This window comes from Strix uralensis, chromosome 13, assembly GCF_047716275.1.
Source record: "Strix uralensis isolate ZFMK-TIS-50842 chromosome 13, bStrUra1, whole genome shotgun sequence".
NCBI lineage: Eukaryota > Metazoa > Chordata > Aves > Strigiformes > Strigidae > Strix > Strix uralensis.
Genome location: NC_133984.1, coordinates 20,450,620 through 20,475,911, shown reverse-complemented (window position 1 = coordinate 20,475,911; position 25,292 = coordinate 20,450,620). Strand labels below are relative to the sequence as shown.

The 25,292-nt window shown below is 44.6% G+C and overlaps 1 protein-coding gene and 1 long non-coding RNA gene across 4 annotated transcripts in view; both read left to right on the top strand.

Annotated features, from left to right (window-relative positions):
* Positions 1-6,838: 6,838 nt before the first annotated feature.
* LOC141949440 (uncharacterized) lies at positions 6,839-8,314 on the top strand. Its single transcript, XR_012630770.1, has 2 exons — positions 6,839-7,001; positions 8,099-8,314. It is a non-coding gene; the product is annotated as an uncharacterized LOC141949440 (long non-coding RNA).
* Positions 8,315-8,497: 183 nt separating this feature from the next.
* Positions 8,498-25,292, top strand: part of PASD1 (PAS domain containing repressor 1) — a 107,154-nt gene continuing 90,359 nt past the window's right edge. For 2 of the 3 annotated variants that reach the window (XR_012630734.1, XM_074882816.1), the window contains exon 1: positions 8,625-8,730. The gene's annotated coding sequence lies outside the window, so the exon portion shown is untranslated. Of the gene's footprint in view, positions 8,731-25,292 lie in introns of all 3 variants that reach the window. The other variant, XM_074882818.1, reaches the window with a different exon arrangement.

Sequence of the window (25,292 nt, the reverse complement as noted above, 5' to 3'; positions counted from 1 at the left end):
TAATATGTGAATTGACCTACAAGCAGACACAGTGATTTATTTTGTCTTGTCTCCTTGAATTCTGCCAAGACAGTTTTCTTTCAGTTCAAACTCAGCAGTTTGCTCAGCCTCAATGATTACTGTACTGATTGATTGACCAGTAAGATGAACTGCTGTGGTTGTGGAAGCCAGTGTGCTCCAGACTCCTGTGATGAACAGGTGAGGCTTTGCATGGTAAGGGAAGTCCCCTTGCCTGTGATCCTGGCTTTTGCAGAATTAACAAGAGCTGGTCCCAAATCCAGTCACAAGATGAAATGCAGAAAATGAGGTATTGGAGGTATCTGTGCCAGGACTGTTGTGGTACAGACGGATAAGAAGAGTTACCCATCAATAACAGGGCATTGACTGACTTTTCTCTCGTGTGCATTCCTAGCACTGAGAAATCAGTATAAACCCATCATTTACCCTAACAGTCTTTGAAAAACACAATCTGTTCTTAATATGTTCCCAGGAAAAAAATTCTACTTAAATTAGGCTCTTGAGACTCAGTAGAAATTTAAGCTACTTATTCTTCAGCCAAAAAAAAAAAAAAAAGAGCTTTTGGATAAAACTCCAGTGTTGGTGTTGATGGATTTTCCTCCCCAGGATACCCGGCATATTTCTTTTCTGCAGAAAAAGGTTAATATCACAGAATACTATGTGTGGCAACATCCATAGGTTCCTTGTGTTGCAATGGAGTATTTATCCTTCCTAGAGATCAGTATCCAGATACCACTCTCTGGAGCGCTTGCCTTTTCGTGTACTGCCTGCTCGTCGTTGCAGCAATACCCAAAAAACAAGATAGGATCCTGCTGCACTAGATCTTTATGAACGCACAGTGAGAGTTGATTGCTATCCTGAAGAAGTTACCAAATAACTAGATAGGTCAGGCTAAAGGGGTGTTGGGAAACAAACACAGCAAAGGTGTCGAAGTGGAAGTAGAGTGGTGCTTGTAGTTAGTACATGGTAACTCCTGAGGCCATTGGGCCTGGCCTCTGAGCTTTGTCTCCATGGAAGAAAAAATAATGAATCTTTACTGTGTGTAGATACACTCAGAGAGATAAATGGATTTTTTTTGTGTGTGCTATGGCAGATCACAGGTTTAAAAATGGAGGGTGAGTGGGGGAAGGGACTGGAACTTGAATTTTTTGTCTCACTGGTCTGTCAGCAATATCTGCCGTTCACCACCATCCATCCACAGTGATTTTTTTAGGGATTGTTTCTGCTGAAATCTTGAATCAGTGGATACCTGAAAAATTACCTAATTTTGCATAGCTTGACATTCTCTTCAAAGTCTGTGCAGCTCACACTATAGTACATGCTTTCCTTCTTTGTCAGTTGTTCTGAGTATTCCATGAGATCCCTGTTTCGGCAGATCTTTGCTGTTGTTCATTTGGCTTTAGACTTTTCTGGGCTTCTTTCAGTCATACTTTTTCTCTGCCTGGTTCCTTCTTTCCACCTCCTTCTAAAATCATAAATAAAAATTATTTTGAAAGGCTAGTTGAAATTTGCACACCACTGGAGGATAAGTCTGCACTTACTCTGTGATTCCATTATCCTTTCAATAGTTTTAGTAGTGTGCTTTTGTTCTGCTTCTCACTTCAAGTGCACATCCCTTCATTTGCCCACAAGATTGAGCTGGGAATGAGTTCAGTGGTCAGGACGCAGAATATGCAACGGTGCTATCTGGGGGAAGGGTTGGCACGGGACTGGAAGGATATGGTAGTGAGTAAATGCTGAAAGAATTAAACTGCTATTTAAATAAATACTTTGAATATTTATTTATTATTCTATATTGTTCTTTAATTCTAAAATTCTAAAATTATTATATAATTATATTTTAAAATATTCTAATATTTAAGTAAAATAATATACAGACCCTAATTTTTCATGTGTGCCTTGGGGTATGTACACGTCTTAGTTTTAGCTCTAAGCAGTGTATTGTTTGGGGAAGTACGTTCAAGCATGACTAATCTGAATTTGTCTCCCTTTCCCAAAACATTGTGCCATTTGAAATGTTTTATTTTTCTGTATTTAAAGAATATTCTTTTGTAATCCAAAAACTATTTTTCATTTTTTCTAGAACAATTGGTTGAAGTGTTTTTATTAATCTTTTTATTTTTTAAGCACTTCTATCTGTAATACACAATAGAGGCAAATGAATTGATTTTTTTGAGACAAGCTTGCTTTTTATCCTACAGAAACGATGACTCATGAGATTCATCCAACCCTCATCTGTATTCCTCCCCCAGCTAATAAGTTAAATGTGAGTTTTGTGTTTGTATTAAAAGGCATCCTATGCTTACCTCACCAGGGAGCTTGTTTGAACATTGAGTTCACAAGAGGAAAATTCCTTGCCACAGTAAAACTGCATCTCTGGGCATTAAGGAGCTTTGCAAAGTTTGCTCCTTAACTAAAGAAAACAGCATTTGATTTAATTGCTCACATTTACAGTGATTCTAGTCTGGCGTGCTTGTAACTCTTCATGGTGGTGCCAGGTTTGTGGCTCTGATCCATGAATAGACAGCAGAAGGCAGAGACCTGTAATATTTTGTCTCTGGACCTGTTAATCCTGCAGATGGAGGCTACCAGGATGTACAAGATGCTACACTGATCTAGGATAAAAATGCTCTATTTTTATTCTGACTGAAACAGTCCTGTAAATGGTTGTGCTGGTGTAACTAAGAAGGAAGCATGGAGGATGGAGCTGGGTGGAGGTACTTCAAGTCAGTGTTGCTGCTGAGGCCCCATGCTGTGGGAAGGCACCCTTAGCTGGAGCTGACTCCCACGTTAACACAGCCCAGCTTGTTTAAAGCTAAAATGAGGTATGGCCTTGCAGCTCTGCAGCGTGGATGCACCATGAGTTTTAGCTGAGAGGAAAGGAGAGCTTGATCAGTACAATTCACTGCATAAAAGGTAGCCGATTTCTCTGCAAAGCTGTGGATTTTGCATTGGGCTTTTTTAACTGAGCAAAGGTCTTCTGAGCATCCTTGCTGGCAGAGCCTGGTTTAGAGCCTCCCATGGGGGATGCCTGATAGGGGTGCACAGGAATAGGAGGCTTGCTTGGTGTCTCCCAGCCCCCATCTTGCAAAAGTGTTTGACACACAGGGTCTGGCTTCTCTGACTCTGCTCTTCCCTCAAAAGGTGCCCAAACTCTTGGGCAAAGAGGTGCTTGACTTCTGTTACACAGGTGAGCCTGATGCTCATTATGTTAATTTCTTAAAATTTGATCCTTTTGTGATGTAAATACTGCGTAACCTAGAACAGAGTTGAGCTCCTGAATTGGTTTTGCCTAGATGCTGATCAGTGTCTGGCTGTAGACAGTGCATGAAGCTGACACAGTGACATGGGTGTGAATTCTCACTCTGGACAGGTGTTTTACCCTCTCTTCTGTACTGTTGCTTTATTCAGCAAGAGCAAGCCTTGTTTTTCCAGGTACTCCTTTCTGGTGAAATCTGGAGAGGTAAAGCAAAAGAAGCAGCTTTGCAGAAAGAAATCCATACTCTGAACATCAGTTTTTTCCTGTTTGGTCACTGCACACTTAATACTGCCTTGCAGATGTTGGGACGACTGGTACTTAACTAAGACTGTTGAGAGGATTCATTTTCCAGAAACAATAAAAACTCCATGCGTAACTATCTCCTCCCTTCACCATTTCCTAGGGTGGGAGGGACTGGCTGTAATTACAGAGGCTGCAGAATAGGCACGTTCATACTCTCCATCAGCCAGAGCTACAAGCCTCTTTCTGTATGACTCCAGCTAAGGCCAGACTGTCTGTGGATTCTTGTTTAAAGGGTTTTGGAGATTTTGCAGCACTTCTATTTCCTGGAACTCTGTACAGCAAGTTTGCTGCTGTGAATGGAGTTCTTGATAAATGAACCTGCAGAAGTGCCAAAGATTGACTGGGTCATATATAGCAAAGGGTTAAGCCTTATATCCCACAGGATGCTAAACAGAACATGCAGCTGCAAGAATAAAAGATGAAAGCAACGTAGACCATCAACTTCACATTTTCCAATGGAGGAAAATACTTTGGGCAGACACAGCATGTGGGAAGAAGAAGATATTCCACCATAGCAGAAATGGACAGTTGACCTGTGTGTTGAAGTTCAAAGAGTAAAGGCTCTGGAGGGTAATTCATGCTCCCGCCTTACAAACTCAGTTAGGATTTTAGCTGCAAGTAGAGCAAAGAGCAGAAACTTAGGTGAGACAATTCTGCTGAAAAATACATTGGGCAGCTCTATGAACAGGCAAGGAATGTCTTTTTATAGTTTGACAGGTAATACTTTGTTTCTCCCATCCCTTCTCAAGAGAACTGCAACTAGAAAAATACTGTGATTGACTACAGGCCAGTAGGCCAAGGGAGATTTTTAACTTTCTCTGGCAGAGAGAGTGGCTTTCAGCTGGCTTCAGTGAGCATGGTTTCATGGACACTTCAGCACTAGAATTGACCTAAGTGCAAGTCAGGTGGGGTTTTTTGGGGTGGATTACCCTTAGCTGGTATCAGCAGCTTTCCTTAATTTGAATTTCATGAGTGATCTATTGGCTTGACATAATCCTGTGCATGGGCAGAGGATTAAATATAACATAATATATTATTCCAAACTTAAGAGCTCAAGGTAAATGAATTCCCAATGCAAAAGGAAATCTCTGTGACTTCCTAACCCTCCCTTATGCTAAAAGTAATTTAAAAGTATACTATAATGAAGATAGTATCTGTATGCCAAAAAATATCTAATTTCACAGAAAAGTAACTTATGCAGTGCACATTTTGCAGTTTGATGGCATTCCATATAACATGGTATTCTTTTGTAGATGTCTGCTCATTAAGCAAGATCTTCTTTACAAAGTGTAGGGGCTGTTTAAATGCTTTAGGGGATGAGCGTATTTATTATGAGCTGATAATCCTTGTAACTTGTTACATTAATATATAAATGGATTAGAGTATAGTCCAATGAGAAGCATGGAACTAAACTGCGGAAATAAATGTACTAGAACCCTAAATAGTATAATAATCCTCCAAGGGGAAATTGCACCGTCATTCATTTATAATAGTATTGTGATTGGCTTTGTTTTAGTCCAACTTTGAGTCAGTGCCTCCATGAAAATCTCATGACTTGCCTTCCAAAACGACATCAAAGACAAAAGGAGAAAAACAGTCTTGACAAAACCAGGTCACTACATCAACAAGAGCAGAGTGGGCTGAGCAGCTCTGCTTCCTAAATCAAAGCCTTGCTGCAGGAGCATTGCTGCACTCCCATTAGTGTGTCACAAGTGTCGTTCTCAGCGGTGAGGGACCAAGAACTGTCACAACGGCAGATAAAGGGCTGAAGGACTTGGCCAAAGCCTGGTGCCTCTCTTCTCAGAGCGCTGCTGTCCTGAGATGAGGGTGTGGAGGTGCTCAAGGCATCCCATTGCGGGGAATGTCCTGGTCCCAGCTGTGCTTTGCAGCCAGCCCCTGCACAAGTTAGGAATGAGGAGGAATAGTGAGTCCTTTGTGCCTAAATCAAGCAAAAATCCCAGCAAGTGAACTGAGATGTTCTGCTAGCCCTGTGCTTCCAGAAAAGCAAGGGTCCTTTTGTAGTCTTGGCTAGGAACTCCTAGGGCTGGGAGAGACAGGATCTTCTGATGTTTGTGAACCATGAGAAAAATTAGCAGGCCTGGAGCCTATCTCAGTCTGCCTACAGAGCGAGGAGCTGTCAAGAAACCATCATCTCCCTCTCCTGTCACAGTTCCTGTGTTATCCCCAGAAGAGCTGTTCATCCAGGGACAGAGAGGGGGATGTGAGTACACACACAGAGGGCCACGCAGGCTGTGTGGAATTGCCGTGTGGGCAAAATAGCTCCTTCATGCACAATTCAGCTGTCTGTAGCCATGCGGTGGGAGCTAGAGGGGATTAATGAAAAGGACTCTGCTCCTGGATCCCATGCGACAGTGTCCTCCAACCGTTTTTGTAAAGAGCTGGTTTTGTTTAGTGTATATAGCCAAAACTTAACAAGGTAATTATGTAGCTGTCAGGGTGAGGTAATTAATATCTAGTACAACATACTGTAACATACTGCTTCTTTTATATGTGTTTTGTGCAAAGTGGGAGTGCTGAGGTGTGCTAGTTTTGCTACTTTGCTGCTGTCTGGTGAAGAGGGTGAAAGAAACGACTGGAAGAAGGAAATGTTTCCTATCTTTTGGGGTTTTAATTAAATAGTGAGCAGTGGCAGCAATGGCAAAGTGTCTGGGCTTCTCCTGGGACACGCGTACCGAGCAAGGGATTTGCAGAGGAGAAGAAACCTGGATGCAGGAGGCTCATACAGGTGTCTGTGTCCAAGAACAGCACTGCTCTTGCCAACAAGCCTCTCTCTCTGTGTTGCTTATTTGATTAACGAAGAAGAGACCTTTACCTGTATCTTTGCCCATATGGGTGCAAGGCCAGAGTTTTGGTGTTACGACATGAATAGCAATAACAGCACATGGTCTCTTGCAGGTTTCACTAAAGCCATCCACCAACACATGTAGCAGATGCCAAATGGAAGCCACAAGCTTTGCTCTTTCTATAGGACGCCTCAGGCAAGGTTTACCAAAAGCGAAGACCTAGTCTCAGGCTTGAAATGTCACACTGTGCAACCTGTCTCCTAATGCAGCCGCTACTGAGCAGTGAAAGCTGGAGCCTGCTCCTGTGCTCATGATCTGGCATTCCCCTCGGCTGCACCGCGATGGCAGAGACACCCCAGCTTCTAGCAGAAGTAGCTCCCGAGCGGTTCAGGTCAGCCGCCTCTCCCCACAGCTCCTCCTGAAGCTCTTCAACCTCTGCAGGGGCACGGAGAGGCATACGTGGGGTCTGTGCCCCAGGGGGGTTGTGCCTGTACAAAGCCAATGCCGAGCACGAGCTGGCATCTGCCCTGACCCAACAGGTCATCTGGAGGGGTAAACTCGAGGAGGGAAACAGAAACTTACTTTAATAACGTTAGGAAAACCTGCCTTGGTTTCAAGTGAGTTAATATCTCAGTGCAAAATAAATGACTTCTATCACCTTGGGCTTTTCTGGGTAGGATTTTGAGCAGAGCAAGCTAATAATGATTCTGGTTCATTGGGATTTTAGATGGTATTCTTGCTTATTGGTGTAAACAGAAGGTGATGGCGCAGTATGTGGGAGGTCTTTAATCTTCTAGATTTACATTTTGCAGGGATATAATTTTTTTTAAGATTTTTTTTTTTCATCTTGAGCGCTGGCAGAGGCAGGTAACTAAAGGTACACACAGAGCATTTTAATGTGGCTTTTTCCTGAAATCATCTGAGCAGACAAGCCCCTTCCAACCACAGCCCCACCCTCCCATCTGCATTTCATAAGGGTATTACCACTGTAATTAATAGGAGTTGTATAACAGTACCTAATTAAACTCTGATCATATAGTGTAAATTTAACTTGATTATCATTAGCCTCAGTGAACTCTGCAGGAGATTAATCCTGGTGATTCACTCAGCACAGAAAGCAACAGCGCCAGTTCTGCAGAGGCCCGAAATATTAGTGGGCCAAAATACTCCGTGTTCCGAAACCCTGTGAGGTAGGGCCGTGTCCCAGTGATAACGCTGGTGTTGAGGGGATTGCACTGCAACTGGAGTCTCCCCATTTCCAAATTGGGGAGACTGGTATGCCAGCAGGCTCCTATGGAGCAGATCTTAAATCCCACTGGGATGCCAGCAGGCTCCTATGGAGCAGATCTTAAAACACTGAATAAGGAGTCTGAGAGGATTATGACTTACGTAAGAGTTTTATGTCTGTCCTAAAGCTACAGCCCCGATGCGTTTGTGGGCTGTGTACTGTGTCCACCAATGATTCATGGACACCAGGACCTCCTGAATGACTACAAGCCATGTTTTGTTTAAAATGAGATTTGAAATACAATCCCTTGTGAAAGGTGGTGAGGTTTTGTCTGTGGGAACAAAGCAAAAGCAATAATGTTTATTTATTTCTGCACATCAAAATTCTGTGTGCTTCACTTCTGCCTGGTGTGCTAGAGAATGTTTCCACTTTTCTTTGGTAAAATACCAAATAAGCCTTTGGTAAAATAATATTTTTTTTTTCCAGTATCTAGTCCAGAAGTACAGGGCGTGGGGTTTGTCCTGTCTTTCACTGAGCACATCTGCTTGTTTGTCGCTAATAATAGTTTAATCAATGGGGCCGATTCCTGCATATTCTCCGTCTGATGGTAGCCCAGAAGACCCAGATGACAGCAGAAAAAGGTCTTTTGTATGTGTCACTTTTTTTTTTTTTCCCTTAATTAAAAGCAAAGAGAAAGTTTTACTCTTGTTTGCATGAATGGTCACATCAAACAGTACAGGAAAATCTAGGCCAAGCTGCTTTCAGCGGGCTAAGGAACATTATACCATCGCACCACGTCCTTTCATAGTAGCAACGCCTCTTAATAAACGTCAGGGACCTTTTGAACTTTCTTTGATGCTGTTAGCTTTGCTTTTCACGAGTACCCCGAAGCCCACCTTGCCCCTCCCTCGCTCACCGTGGGGCAGCTGCCGTTAGGAGATGTGTCCGTGTGGGATGGGGAGGAGAGGGATGCGCGCCGGGAAGCGCGGCTGGTGCATCCTCGCTGCCTGCGGAAACGGTGCCGGTTATATAACGCCCTCGCTGGGTAACGAGGTAAAACTCTGTCAACTCTTCTGCAGGAGGTTTCAGAGGGTTTGGGGCTGCTGGCTGGCTAAAGGGTAAGTCAGGAATGTGTTTCTCAGGGTGGGGGGGTGTGGGGGGGTGCACACGTGTGTGTCAGAGTGTACGGTGCTGAAAAGGGGCTCCAAAATTACAGGCTGAGATGTGGGTGCAGGCGATGGTACCTCAAGCAAGCACGGCTACTCTGCACAGGTAGTGTGTTGCCTGAAACAGAACAGTGTAGGGTATTGCTGCTTTGTGAAACAGCTCTGTAACTTGTTTGTTCTGTTTTTCTGTTTCCTCTAATGTGTCTGAAACACAATTAAGAATATGCTGTGATTAACCCACAATAGCTTTCCCTTAATAGTGGTAATAACACTTTTGGAGAGAAGCCTGTGCTTAGGCAGTGAAATGCTTTACATCTAAGATCTCAAGACGCTGACACTATTCAGAATGTAACTTGCTGGGGCTTTGCTGTTGCTTTTTCCACTTACAGAGTTGTGCCTGTTTGCAGCTCAGCTGGTACGTTTGCTTGTCCGAGTTAAAACGTTCGTGTTGACTGGTGAGTGCATGCTGGGTGACTGTGTCCATGAGCACCAGATACCCATGTCTAGTTTGATTTAAGACTGGAGCTATAGGTCTGGACGTGCTTGCCACTGTCACATAAGAGATACTCACACGCGTAGCACTCTCATGGAGCTACTGCCAAATGCTTTGCAGCAAGATGAACAACAAAGAGAATGCCTGAGCTTTCTGGGGTTATGTTACGGGGGTTATGCTTGCTCTCCAAGTGCTGTATGTGCTTCAAGTAAGTGGGAGTTAGTGGTAAAACTGATGGTTCCCTTACAGAAACAGAGGGGCTGCAGAGAGGGGCTGTATGTACATCCGCAGCCCAGTTAGCTGGAAGCTCAGAAGATTCAAACAGCAAGAAACAGAGCCCAAATGAACCTAAATAAACAAGGGGTTCTGAATTATTCACAAACAGAAATGTTTGTTCCTGAACAGTCAGGTGCCTAAATCCGGAGCAGCCTCAGGCTGTGGGACTAGCAATGCGAGGGTGAGCGTTGTCCTAAAATGAACTGTGCAACAGAAAAATCACTTGGTATTAGATACAAGCTCATATTCCCCTGGGACTGTGAATCTCTTGTGCTCAATTTTTAGGCTCTTCTTTTTTTTGTTATCATCTGAAGGGTACTTGATGCCACAGTTCCTGTCCCTTTGGCTTTTGCATTTGTTCCTTGCAATATTCAGCTGGAGTAGCAGACTGTCAGGGCCCACATCCTCTTTCATCTTTGTTCTGCTTCTCTCATTGTGCTTGGGACTGGTAGTCCCATAGATCCGGCTGGTCCCCAGCTGGTTATATGGCCCTTGTGTGAGGAGATGTGTGTAAGCAGAGAGGAGTTAACCAGAGGGCAGTGCCTCCCTCCAGACTCATGTGAGCTGCATGAGGACTGGTTGCCAAACAGTTTTTACTCTGAACCTCAGGGGTCATGAGCAATCAGATGTATGGTGGCCGCTTCTTTTGCATCTCACCAGCACGCTTCTGGTTTGTTGCAGAAGTTTTGCAGGGAGCAGCTCCCCAACGTTTTGTGCCCCCACCCCAGGAGGGGTGTGGCAGAGCCAGCTGTGGTGTCCAAGGCTTGGACCTTGGGAAGGGAAATGAGCTAATGAAATCCCACCTTGGTGGCAAGCATAGCACATAACCACCTTTGCGCTGGGGGAGGTGGCTTCTCTGTGCTGCAGAAACACCTTGTTGCTGCAGAAACACCTTGTTGCTTCAGGAAAGATCATCAGTTGCCCGCTATATGTGGGTGCAACTAATAAAAAACATTATCCATGAAGATTACAGGCAGGTTGAGGCAGGAGCTGTTTCTTACTACAAGCTATGTAAAGATCGCTCCATGACTAGTCTACAAGCGTGACCCTGTCTGGGGTCTGTGCTCACTCTAGGTTATGTCCTGGGGAGGACAATGGGCGGGTGGTAATTACACTACCAGATGGCCAGGTGTGCTTTTTGTTACGCTGAACATGCTCCTGAGATCACAGCTGTGGGTTTCTGTGGCACTCCAAGAAGCAGAAGAGAAGGGCAAGGAGGGGGTATGTGTGCGGCGCGATGGGTCTCTTAAAACCTGGCTTGGGGCTCCCTTCTGGATTCCGCTGGGCTCATTCCCTGGGCCAGAAACAGATCACAGATTTCAAAATACGATTAGTATTTAGGTATAGAGATTTCTCTCTTGGTGGCCAGTTCTCAGCTGAGGCAAACAGAAGATGGTTTGACATGCAGGTTGTCTGGTGTCAAAGTGCAAGAGGTTTAATGGAGCAGGTGTGTATCCCAGTAACAGCTGCCTGTGGACAGAACTGGACAAAATGGAAGGAGCAGTTCAGATGACCAGAGCCCTGAGCAGGCACACACTGCTGCCTGGTGAGAGCTTACAGCATGTCACTGACCTGCAAGTTAGTTGGGATTGTTGCTTTTTTCCCCTCAGGCAGGAACCAAGTCTGGTTTGGGGTTTTTTTGTTTGGTCTGAATTTTAAATTTCTTAATCCAAACAAGAACCAAACCAAAACATGGTCTGGTTCTGGTCCAGGATAGTGGTCCAGCGAAAACTGGTGTCTGTTGGACCTGTTCCCCAGCAGGTCTTCTGGGACCCAAAGCATAGTGCCATACTGTGCTCTCTGTCCATCGTCTCCCTCCCTCTCCTCTGCTGCGTCACCCATCATTCATGCCAGATGTAGGAATTGGAATCAGTGAACAATATTGAGACTCCAAGTGGTGGTGTGCTCTGGCACAGAGAAAGGAGATATTTGGGGATAGGCTGTCTCTGTTTCATCCACTTTAGTTTTCTCCATGTAAGCTGGCTTCAGCAGGTTGGAAGCTAACGAGCCAGGTTGGTCCTGGGCTTAAAACTGAACCAGAACATCTTCAGTCACACCAGGGCTGAAAAGCTCAGCTTCAGTCTACGAGGCTCCCTACTTCTGGGGTAGGGTGCAATTGAATAGAAGCAGCACAGGACTGGCAGGAAACAAAGACTGCTAAATGCACATAATTAGTCATAAAAATCATTATAATAATTGGAAGTGATGGGCAGCCTTGCTGGGAACTTAAACATAGATGCCAAGAGTTAACCACACGTCAAAGACTATGCTCCACTGTCTCCTTGAGGTAATTTCTGTCTTGCTGCGCAGGGGGATGGGCAGAAACCACTGCTTTCCCTGTCCAGGAGGGAGAGATGAGTTAGTTCTGCGTGCATCAGCAATGCAGCAGTTCCCCCAGAACTGCAAAGACAGCAATGGCATTAGGCCTTCTGATGCTGCAAGCCCCCAAGCACTGGCTGCATTGTTGAGCACAGGTAGAAGGCCATAAGTGACCATAGATATAGAAATATCACATAGCTGCCTAGTTTTTCACACGTGGTCACCATGGTGTTGATGGCTTTGTAACTTTTGCAGCCCCATAGCTGAGCCCGCAGGTCCCGGTTGCTGCCTGCAGATGGTGAGCCTTGCCCTATATATCAAGCAGATTTCTCTCTGTGCGCATGCCTGTGTTTAATTACCATTATGAAATGGTAATAAAAAATTTAAAATGTCATTACTATGTGGTACGGAGCTGGGATTTGCAATTCAGCTGCAAGACTCCTGTTGGCGAAGCTGCTCCGAGTTTATCTGAACTCTGCTGTTGGATGGTTGTTCCCCTCTACGAACTGTTCTCTGAGCAGGCTGACATTGCTCGTGTTGTTTGTCACTGACTTGCCTGGACATGACCGTGTCAGCACCTTTCCTGAGCCTTTCCTATGGTGGAAGTTTAGCCTGGTTAAAACTCCTACCAGACAGATGCCTCAGCAAGAGCAGTGCTAGACATGCTTTGCCCAAGGAGTAACTTGCTTCTTGAAGGAGAGTTATTTCGATGTAGACAAGAGTCATTAGGACTGCTTTGACTTCCTGACATTGGTATGAATTCTGAGAAAGTCCCCGTGGAGATAACTTAGTGCCACTGAACTCCTCTCTCCCTGATGCTGCCTCCGAGACAGCAGAGACATGGTGCTGTGTTACACTGCGGGGCTGAAAGCTGAGCATCTTTGCATCTTTGCATATGGTGTAGATGGGAACTGGCAGTGCTAGGTTAATGGTTGGGCTAGATGATCTTCAAGGTCCTTTCCAACCTAGTTGATTCTGTGATTCTGTTAGTTGACAGCCATCCTACCAGAGGTACCTGCAGGTAGTTTCCTTCGCTTCGATTAGAACACCAGGCAGAGAGATGCCCCATGGAGCTACTTTGGCATTTGCCTGCCTGTGCCCTAAGGAGTAAACCAGCCCAGCAAGTCTGCAGCAGGAAACCAGCACAGCCCTGTGATGGTGCTGATGTTTGCTGACAGCTACTTCAGCCCTCAACAGATGGTCCCCACCAGTTGTCAGCCCTTAGATTGAGCAATTTTTCCCTTAATTTGTGGTGGGGTGACTCTAACGGAAGCTGCCTGCAAAGTTCAGCTGCACTCAGAGCACTTGGAAGATCTTCTGTGTACAATGACTGGCTCTGCTCAGCCATGGCACTGAGGTCAGATGCCTGCCCTCGCACAACTTTAGGAGCCTGTTTTTCCTTGAAACCTCTGACAAGGCTGATCTGAAGCTGGCAAACAAATCAGAAAGTGACCAAGAAGAGGAGATAAGGCACAAGATTGCTCAAGCATTTCTGCTTACGAAACCAGATAAAATGATTTGAGAGCTTTGCCAGTGACTCTAAAGTGTAGATTTGTTCCCAGACATTTATAAAGTTTTAAATTGAATGTTTGAAGCAACCTTGCTGCATTAGAAACTGTGTTCAGTGCCCTGCTGCCTCTTGTACATGCTGGAGACCGTCATCTACTGCGTATTTGGACATCAGGCCTCATCCTGCTAACTGCTGCTCAGTCTCCTTCAGCTCATTTATTGGTGGTTGTGCCAGGGGCAGGGTTTGTTACAAGAACAAAAAGCAAAGTGGAAACAGAGATATCCACATGTGTAATCATCAGATGGCAACAGCACTTGGTCACTTCTGGAATGAACTGGACCAGAACTTGAAGTGAGTATTTCTCTTACCAGCACTCAGATTATAAAGCCGGACACATCTCTCAGCTGGACACATCTCTCAGTGGTCATGAGAAAACGACAGGAGTGTGATTTTTTTGTCATATCGCCACCTGCCTGGAGTTGTTTCAGCAGTTCTGCTGTGGAGGAGAGTTCCTGGACTTGTGTTTGTATTACGTGTTTCCAGAATAAATCAAAGCACTAACTAGCATCCAGATGAGCAGAATGTTAAAATGCATATGGTGAACACTCAACCCTAAAAACTTGCAGTGTTAACCCAATTCTAAGGTTATAAATAAGGCTTAGGTGAAGGCATCAGTGATAAAAGTAGGGGGGGAAGTGATGGGTACTGACTGTGCAGAGAACAGGTTTTCAGATAAGGGGAGGTATCTGGATGTTTCCTGTTGAAACCTTGACATTTTAATAGTGTGCTCTTTGTGCCACCCTCTTAAATCTCCTTGTCTGTTCGTTGAATTTGAGAACTGTAAATGTTTGCACACGTTCATTGCTGCAAGGGTAGGCAAAGAAAAGTCCTTGAGAAGTTTTTGGGCCAAGCAGTGTAGAAGCATGTCACATAACAGAGAGAATGATTCGGAGAATCTGAGCTGAGTGGGCTGGTGAGTGGGTTCATGTCACCGTCTGTCTGCCCTGGGGTGATTTTGGCCTTTAAATGGTACATGCAGTTTACTTTGATTTCCCCTTTTGTTAACATCCTTGGAACAGCACTGAGTGGCGTGGTCCAGGGCAGCTGCTGGGGCCAGTGAGAGCTGGTGAGGGGCAGCTGGGTGGGAGGGCTGGACCTCCTTGGAGCTGGGCAGGAGCCTGCCCTGGGGTGGGGGCCAAGGGATCCCCACACAACTGCACCCCAGCTGTGTGTTCAGGGATGGGAGCAGCACCCACCTCCCCCCTGCTCCAACCCACGCTCCTCATTTTGCTTTTCGGGTGGTGCCCAGCACATGGCAAACCCCTCTCATCTGCAGGCCAGGAGCAAGTCATCTTCCAGCAGACTCCTGCATATGGGCCTGGGGTACAGCAACAGGACTAGTCAGAGTAGAGAGCCCAAATGGCACAAGGAGCATCAGGAAGGGTCCCCCAGCTCCATAGGAGACTCCCCCAACAACCAGCCCACCTCACCCATCCCCAGGCCTCCCTTGTCACATTGCAAAGTGCCACCTCGTGGTAGTTGCTGAAGCCATGAGCACCCGTCTCAGCAAGGTAAAGCCATCTGATGCACTTTGCAGTAAAATGATTCTTGGTTCTTACAAATCTTTCAGGGTATTAAAATGGGCTTAGAACCTACTGCATTTCTTGCTTTAGCTTGAAGGTGACTCGGAGCTGGATTTGACTGGCAGCTCAGCCACTGCTTGCAGTTGAAGTTCTTTGGGATGGGATGATGAATCCCTGCATTCCCCAGCCCCCTTCACCCTGCTGCCTTTGGGGCAGGCTGAGCCCCAAGAGTTTAGCTCCAACCTGCAGCCAGTGAAGCTCCCAGCACACAAACCTCAGCGGTGGGGGGTTCGTCAGAAGCCCCAGCTTCAGAAAATAAAGGCTTTTATTTGGAGGTGAGGAGAGGACAAGAATGATTTCCAACATGTTAATAAAAACCCTAAAGTAAACAACTAAGCGTTCTTCCATTTCAGTGTAACTCTTGGAAAATTTCCCAGGATGTCTTTAAAAAGCTCATTGTAAAATAGTGGGATGTTCTTTCCCCACAGGTATATGTTAAAATAAAAACATTTCATTTTCTCCACTTGGAATTATTATAGAATTACCTGGTTTTGGGATTACTGTGAAGACCTTTGGGAAATCATTCTCCTGGACTGCATTACGTGAGATGTGCCACGGCTGCACAGGTCCAGAGTTCTGTATAGCACAGGGGAGGGAACGGTTCAGCACGCAGTCTGGCCTGCCTCGCTGAAAGGGGAAATCATAGGTTTGACTGGTGTTATATTTAAACCTTTATGTTATCAGCAGTGAAACTGGTTCTGTTCTTTAAACTGAACTTTTTAAAGTAAAAGAGAGGCTCTAGTACGAATGGTATTGTTTGACACAATCTGATTGACTCAGCCAATCTTTTTTCTAGTTGAAGTATTTTGTGGCAGGAATTAACAGATTTCTAATTATTACCAAACTTCTTTTACCATTACAACACAAACATGTGTACATAGGAAGCAGAGATCTTCCTCTGTGTGCATCCTCCTCTGTCTACCTGGAGGAGCAGTCAGGCTCTTAACTGCTGACACGGAGCACCCTGGGGAAGGTGCTGAGCCCTCTTGGCTAGGGAAAGGAGTGCTGATGCTCTCTGATACCTTGGGGAGTTGAGCCTAAGGCAGACCAATAAATTGCAATGTTTGCATTGACTCCAGTAGCCTTTTGATTAGATTGCCATTCCCTCCATAGACTCGAGGACCAGAGTAATAAAGATAATGAAGGATGAGTAATAAAGGTAAGCGCAGAGGCTTAGCCATCCCAGTCCCTCCGACATGTCAGTCCATTGAACCTATTTGCTGTTCTGACCTCATCTTGCCTAGAATGTGATTTTGAGTCTCCATAGATGGGTGGATTGGGCAGCGCCCCTGCTCAAAATACTGCTTCAGCTGTGTGGAAAATATTGTGCCAGGCTGTATATTTATTAATAAGCTGATTTTGTAAGGAGATGGAGCACCATGTCTGAGCTCTTGTGGCAGGGCTAGCTAATGATATTGGACAGCGAGCAACTGTCACTTTTGCTAAATCTGTCATATTGCAAGTAAGCTGCTTACAGCATGCGGTTGAGGTGGGCAGAATGACAGTCTAATCCACCTTAGGGCTCTACCCAAAGTCAAATTTGGAGTCTGCTTTTCTCAAGAACACAGTTGTCCCTTGGAAACCGTTGTCTCAAAGGTACAAAGAAAGCTAAGGAGCAGAACAGTCACCAGCTTTGCTGAATAAACTCCATCTGTGTGTCTGCTCAAGGGCTTGTAGACCCTCATCCCTGTGTGATGATAAAATAGGACTTCTGAGGAACAGAAGCAACATGGAATTTGTCAGAAAACATATCCTTGTACATTTAGCAATGCAGCACAGATTTGCAAGCAACCTGAGGAGCTGGAACAGCGCCTTCTATAGAAAAGGGGAGTACTGTGAGACCCCATCAGCAACACAGGACTCTCAGCAAAGCTTTCATGGGTGGGAGCTGTGGCAAGTGGCACACGAAGAGCCTCTTGGCTATCTCTTTCTGTTCCCTGTGTAGCAAGATGCCAATCTCTAACCTAGAGATGCCGCCAGGACTTTACCCGCATCGGTGCAAGTGCAGCCCAAGTGCTGTGCGGTGGCTGTATGATGGGTTTAGGGGAGGGAGGAAGGTGTGGGCACCTGCTTCTGGAGATACCTCCCTGCACCACCTCCCATGGGTGTTCAGGTCTAGGTCAGTCTTCCCTGTTGCTATGTTGGGCATGACTGTCCCTTCATGCTTCTGTGGTAGGAAAACAGTGGATTTCTCCAGGTTTCTCCCTCCCATGTTACAGGTGAGACTTTATCCATGGATCACAAGACACAACATGTCTTTCAGAAATGATCCTTCAGTTTGGGCCTCATTTGGACAAAGTGCATAGTAGACCCTTGAATCTGAGTAGATAAATAATCCCATTGATGGAGGTGCTGCTTAATATTAAATCAAGTCTGCTGTTGAATCAGCTCCTTGATCTTTGGCAACTTTTGTGTGACAGATGTGTTTATAGATGTAAACATTAGATCATAGATACAGTTTCTTCAGATGATGCTGCAGCATATGGGGTACAGTGCTGAGCTTTATGGGACAATAAAATTCAGTGCTGAACACTGTGCAGAGTTTCCTCTTCGCAGGTCTTTATATCTGCTCTTACCAAGTGTTCTTCAGTGGCATTTAATAATGTTTAAGAATATCTTCATTGTGTTCCCCTTAAATTGTCTTGTCATCTGTGCAGTGCCCCACAGGCAGGGCGTGCTTGCTGATCCTATTGCCTTTCCTGTGAGAAGCTCCAAATGAGGTTGGAGTGTTAAGCTGGGAAAGTAGACAGGCGATGGTGTTTGAAGACCATCAGTCACAATACACATTTTGAAATGATGGGACTCTACAAAATATGCCTGGAAAGAGCTTCAGGGGGGCATTTTGTTGCTCCCCACAAGTTGATCCACAATAGCCAAAGGTAGAGATGTGCCTGTATGAATTCTAGAGTTAAAGTTTCTTGTTAAGAAAACAGGACAGGAAAGTGGGTTTAAATGCTATCATGAAAGGAGATGGGAGACAGATTAAATTCCTTATTAAAATCACTTAGTGGCAGGGCTGTAGTTTCAGTGTGGAGTTCCCAGCTGTCAGCGCACCGATGAAACAACAATTACATGCTTCTGAGATAGAGAGCTGAGGTCCTCTCCATTTCCTGCAGGCACCAGGGTGTGCGTGAGAATCCTTGGTGGCAATCATAGATGATGGGTTGTGCGACCAAGGATACCAATTCACAAGTAGCTGGGTTAAGAACAAAGAAGCCAGTTCTCTCTCTCCTGCTTCCTTCCATCTCCTCTGCATCAGCACAGTGGTGGCAAAATAGTTGAAAGTTGATCTTTTTCAAACTTTTCTTCCAGCATTAGCTTTCAACCAGGCAAGTGTGATTTTCCATGCAAGGGAGGCTGGGAATGGCAGAAGTGCTTCTTCAAGGGCAAGATGTGCTTGAGCTGGTCATGCAACTGCACCCTGAGGGCTGCTGAATCAGGCTGTTTGTAAAAGTCAAGAGCATTTTAATGTACAAGATGTTTATGTCCTTTCTTGAAGTGTTATAAGAGGATAAAGCGATAGCATCAGGGAAACGAGGTCACAGAGCAGAGCCCTGGGGAAGCACATGCCCGGCTCCTTTGGTGTTTACCTTGGGATGTGTTTTGGTTACTGACTGCTAAACATAGCAAAGCTGAAGGTGCACTATCACTCCTCTGAATTTCAAACAGTTTGCTGTGTCTTACTGTAGAGCACATCATTGGTAGCTTTAACCAGCTGTAATATAGAGACTGTTGAAAAACACAGGTCTGTTACCATAACAGCACTTTTATTTTTATCTTCTGGAGGAAATATTTGTGGAAATTACCTTTTGGCTTCCAAAAGGTGAAGACATTTCTAATTGGAATCGTACCTATGAGTACGTGGAACTTTTTTTTAAGGTAGAAAAATGTTTACTGGTAGGCTTATACCTTTGGTTTGTGTGTTCTCTGCAGTCTTCAGCAATTGGGTTGGGGTTTTTTGGGATGGCTTTAGCAATTATTAGGAGGTGATAGACAGTCTAGGATTTTCAATACTCTTTAGATGACTCTTTAGTACAAGGCCCATGAGAATGAGCATGCTGCACTGCCACTGAGAGCTCCAGTGAGGCATTTATACCTAAAACGCACTCCCTAAATAAGCCCACGTACCAGACAGGAGATCCACCTACTGAGGGCTTCAAGGCCTTGCTGAAGAACCCATAGACAGTGCTGGAGAGCACCCCAAAAAAGTGGTTCCTCAAAGCATTTTAGGTCACACGTATTCAGATTGGTACTTGCTTACTGTGATGGTTAAACTTCGATTGTCCAATTGATTTAGAGGCTACAACTTGTGTTTAAAGCTAAGCATCAGAGATGCAGTCTGTAAAATCCCTTCATGGTCTACTCTTAAAGAAGATTGCTACCTGTTTGCTGCCCTGGTCCTAAAACTCATGTTCCTAGAAGATCAATAGCAAGCAATACTGTGAGTTGAAAGTACTTGGTTGGAAAGATAAGAGAATAAATCTCTCAAAGCAATGTAAGAGAGCTATTTCAGGCAAGAAGGTTTTCTCTTCCTTAGTGCTGTGGTAGGTTTGGGTTTTTTTAAGTGGTGTGTACAAATTGTGACCAGCTCTAGAAAGTACTTTAAAAACCTGCAGAATTAGGTAGACTGAATTATTTCCCATAGATATTACTTTTTTAAGGCATAGAGAAGCATTCATCAAGAGGTGTCATTCTGTTCATATCTGTGCCAGTGCATCAGCCATCACTGCAGAATCCACCTTGTTCTCTATGAAGCTAAACAAAACAAAAAAGCTTTTGAGTCATCGTCTTCTCAAATCCTTGCTATGTAGGTATTAGAAAATTTTTACTAAATACTGCTGCTCTACTGAAGTCTTTAAAGGAAACTCATCCAAAAGTTTTACTTTGCGCATGAGATTCAGTTTCCCAATAATCTAGGACTCTGCTGCAATCCAGAATAAATTAAAAAAACCCAACAAAAATGTGCAGACATCAAAGGACATTAGTAAATTAAATTACTGGGATCGGAAAACTGGCATTACATCCCTAAAAATAGCTCATTTTGCAGGAAGGTGGCATAATTTAAAGTCAGTGGCACATAAAAGCAAAGAGGCCCTAGAGACCATCTTGGGCAGGAGTGAGTCTAGGTGTACGTGGGTCCATTGGTTTCAGACACTGAATATTTCTTGGAAGCTGGGCCCTTTCCAGGCATTTCAGTTTGGATGTCTTGAGTCGCTTTTCAGAAGTTTAATAGTATTTGTCTCAAGTGAATCTGACCGTGGGTTTTGCATCCCAGTGCCATGCACAGTGTGTTCTGACAATCCAGCTGGTCACTGATTGCTTGGCCTGCCCTACCCTGGGCCAAGGGTTTGTTGGAAGAATTTAGTTTTAAACATTTCCACTGTCGAGATCTTTATCGTTGTTAGAAGAGAACTTACTCTGAAGGGGCCACTGATTGCATGTGAGCTACTGCTGGCTCTCACAAGCACGGCTGTGTTTACACAAGCTGGAAAGTGGGAAGGTAGGCACTCTGCTCCTGCTGGCGTGTGGGGGGACAGTTCTGCAGCCTGGCTTTATCTCGCTCGCTTAACTGTAAGTTCTCATTGGGGTCTACCAGAAGGTGTTTCTGCAGCAGTTCTGATGGTCTAACATCCTCCAGCTACCCATAAATGGATGCTAAAGCTGTTAATTTTGTTTGGGATAGCTTTATTTCATTGTTTTGGGTGGGAGGTCTGGTGTGGTTTTGATCTTTTTGAGCTGGTTGCTATGGTTAAGGCTTCTTTGTAAAGATGCTAAACCAAGGAATCACAGAATCACAGAATCACAGAATTGTCTAGGTTGGAAAAGACCTTGAAGATCATCCAGTCCAACCATTGACCTAACACTGACAGTTCCCAACTACAGCATATCCCTAAGCGCTATGTCAACGTGACTCTTAAACATATCCAGGGATGGGGACTCCACCACCTCCCTGGGCAGCCCATTCCAACGCCTAACAACCCGTTCTGTAAAGAAATGCTTCCTAATATCTAGTCTAAACCTTCCCTGGTGCAATTTGAGTCCATTCCCTCTTGTCCTATCACCTATTACTTGGTTCAAGAGACTCATCCCCAGCTCTCTGCAACCTCCTTTCAGGTAGTTGTAGAGGGCAATGAGGTCTCCCCTCAGCCTCCTCTTCTCCAGACTAAACCCCCCCAGTTCCCTCAGCCGTTCCTCGTACAACACATGCTCCAGACCCTTCACCAGCTTCGTTGCCCTTCTCTGGACACGCTCGAGTCATTCAATGTCCTTTTTGGAGTGAGGGGCCCAAAACTGAACACAGTCATCGAGGGGCGGCCTCACCAGTGCAGAGTACAGGGGCAAGATCACTTCCCTGTCCCTGCTGGCCACACTATTGCTGATACAGGCCAGGATGCCATTGGCCTTCTTGGCCACCTGGGCACACTGCTGGCTCCTGTCCACCGGCTGTCAATCAACACCCCCAGGTCCCTCTCTGACTGGCAGCTCTCCAGCCACTCCTCCCCAAGCCTGTAGCCCTGCTGGGGGTTGTTGTGGCCCAAGTGCAGCACCCGGCATTTGGCCTTATTGAAGCTCCTACAGTTGGCCTCAGCCCATCGCTCCAGCCTGTCCAGGTCTCTCTGCAGAGCCTCCCTACCCTCGAGCAGATCAACACTCCCACCCAACTTGGTGTCGTCTGCAAACTTACTGACGGCGCATTCGATCCCCTCGTCTAGATCATCAATAAAGATATTAAAGAGGAAGTTGAGACATGTTAGAACTAACATGGGTAACATTTACAATCTTTCCCCCTGCTGAATGAAAACTATTGAAACACAAAAGCTGTGAAAACCTAGACTTGATTTTCAGCTTGCACAGCAGCACTTTGTTGAATAGGGATGAACCTAAGCATGAGCTCAATTTTCACTACAACATTTGCTGAATAAGGGCCTAAATTAGTAACATCAAGTAATAGTTGGTGCAAGAACTGGCTTCAGCTATGTAGGAAATTCAGGGCTGTATTTTTCCAAACACACAAGCCCACTGCATTGCAATGCCAAAATGAAAAATTCACTTTGCTTTTGCCGATGCTGAAATTTGGTGGGTTGCAATTGATTTGCATTGCAAACAGCTCACTAACAACACACTGGATGACAGTGCTGTTGAAACAGAAGATAGTATTAGTGTTTGGAAACAGCTCTTTTATGGAAGAAAAAAAGACCGTTAAGACATTCTTTTGTGAAATAGCTCCAGACAAAGCACTGAGCACACGGCAGTGTGTAGGAGAAGAAAAAAGTGCATTAAGGCTTCCCTATCTGTTGCATGAGTCATTAAAACTTATCTAAATGTCCCTTCTTATAAGCTGTATTTATCTTATTCATATCAAGGAATCAATAGTAATGCTTCTGTCTTTCCTGAGCAGCTATGATGTAGGTATGGACTATAGTATTTTGATAAGCAGTGTTACGTGTGCCCATTATCCCTGTGGATCACGGTAGACAAGAGACAAACTAAAGGCAATTGGCCATGACCGTTACTTGGAAACTTAAACAAAATCCCAGATCCTCTAATCCTGGATGGTAATACTATCTAATCTGTTTTTGAAAGACAGGTATGAGAGTCTGCGTAACATATCAGTTTAAAATAATCTTCATTTTTTTTTTCACTTCTATGTATATCTGCATGTGCTTCAGCAGGGAGTCAACATGAAGGTTAAGAGACTTTGTTGGCATAGTTGCAATTTTCTTGAAATTTGTCAGAACCAAGATGTAGCTGGCCAGTGAGAATTGGCAAGAGTCAGAATATGGTGTGACACCACAAAAAAGGATCTCAGATTGTGTAGGTTCAAAGTCAGAAAAGTGCTGTGACAGCCTGCCAGCATGATTCACATAATTTGGGAGTGCTTATGCTTCATACCCTGTTGCTTATCCCAAGTAGAAGATGCTGCTCTTTTGGACATCTTTCAGCCTTGTGCAATTAGTACATCTGCTTTAAAGATGAAAAAATATATATATTAATAATGAGAGGGATACTAACAAATTGAAACTTCATGGGGCTTTTAGGGATGAAATTCTGTCTGCTGAAGTCAGAGGCAGCTTTGCCATTAACAAGGGTATTTAGTCACTGGGTAGTCTAACAGAGTGCAATTGCCTTAACAGACTGGAGTTGTCTAAAAGGGCAATCTGTAAATGTCAAACAAAGTTCAGCTGGGGTTCCTTGTGCATTTTATTGGGAGTAACTAAGTTTTAGACATGAAAAAAATCTTAGAAATTTTAGAAATCTATCCATATGTGGAGTACTTTGGAAATTCACCTGAAGGTAAATGAGTTACAGACCCAATATTCCTAGGTTTCTAGTGCTTGGACTTTGAGAGCTACAGTAGTCTTTAAAAGGGCTGGCTTCTCTGAAGAAAAAGAGACTTTAATGTAATGCATGTTGAGCTTTGGGGATGGTTTTGGATTTGGGCCATCCTTTCAACCACTGACATACCCCTATGCTACAAACTTCGAACCACCCAGGAAGAAACCTGAGGTCTTTGATGTTGTACCAAGACTGTCTGGTGCCACAGTGGTGACCATAATGGTGAGCCTGACATCAGGCCTGTGAGGTTTATTCTGGCTGTCTCCTTTCTGAAGCGTTTGCCTGATGTTTGAACTCTGTGTAAGTCAACTCAGGGAATCCTAGATTTTCAGCTCTGGAGCCCATGAGAGCAAAAAGAGGCTCTTGGCTCCAGTCCCCTGACTGGCTTGTCACTTGTCCAGGACAGGCAAATTATTTTCTTACAAGTAAATGTTTACTAAGTGCATGGGGGCGAGATCATATACAATTTCTTGGTGTTACGTCAATACAGATTTATTCTGTTGTGTGTTTTAGAAGTTTAATTAACATGAGCTTTGCAATATGTGCTGGAAAGTAAATAGCAGGCGCATCTTTATTTACTTGGCAGAAGAATTAACCCTGCTTTAGAAGATATGAAAGCTTTTTCTAGTGCATGCGATTCTATTCACCAGTACCGTGCAGGCCATTCCACAGTGCACACACTTCTTAAATCCCCTGTAAGCCCAAATATCAGGCTTAGGGGAGACTTAAGTGCTGTACAGATCTTGTGGTGAGCCTTTGCACAGGGCACGAGTTTCATCCTCACATCTGAACACCGTGCAAACAAGCAGGCAGACCCGAGACCAGAGGAGATGATTGACTCCATCAGTTTGGCTGTTGTGCAGAGCCATTTATGGAAAACATACAGATGCACAGGCTGACACTGCTTTGTGGATTTTGTCATGTTAGTGATCAAAAATATCCAACATGAGCAGAATACACACAACTGAACCGTTTTCATCTGGAAGGACTTCTTGGCTAAGAACTTGGCTGTCCACTGAACTATAAGTCTCAGCTGGCAGCATTTTATAATAGGAGTCCTGATATAACCTTTAGCAGAGAATCACAGATGGCCACCATGTGAGAAGGCTACTGTGCTTTTGATGCCATCTGCATTGTAATCACCCCCGTAAAAAAGTGTCATATCCTATCAGTGATACATCATCCTCTGATGTATCATCCACAGAGTCTGGTTCTGGGGCCCTGAAGATTGTTTATATATGAGGTTTCCATCGCAGAGTCCAAGGTTCAGGCTGATCAGTGGTGAAAGTCACTGCCAGTGGTGGGAGCTCTAGTTAGAGAGAAGAAATCAAGCCTTACTGGAGCTGTCAGACCTGTGAATACTTTCACACATTTAACTTTTCACCATCTGAAAAATAAGTCCTCATTAGCTTCCCTGGAACCACCTGTGTGCTCAGGGCCAATTATGGGTGGACGCATCTTCAGGGCTTGGGCTCAGGGAGAAAAGGAGAAAAGTCCTGCTTTGGGAGAGATCCTGCCAACATGATCGTATCCTGACTCACAGGCAAGGTCTGTTCTCCCTAGACCGCATCCCCATCTACTACAGATGCTCTCGTGCTTTCTCAGATCCTTTTGGTGTAGCATCTCACATCTGGGATAACAATGTCATTGTACTCCCCATTTTCCAAGAAAAGCTTTCATCATTTTATAAGTGGCTAAAATATGCATAGCCACTAACTTCACTATTAACATAACATTTACAACAGGCTTAACAACAAGGACCAGATTTCTCACTGGTGGTTAGCCCTGTTCGGGTCAACTGAATGGAGCACTCTTACTTTTCTCAATAGTTCTCCTGTCTGAGCGTAACTGAACTTTCCCCCTCCTTCATTGCTATTCCTGTTCCCGTTTCGTTCTTTAAATATCATTTAAATGATGTTTAATGTGAGTTAAATGC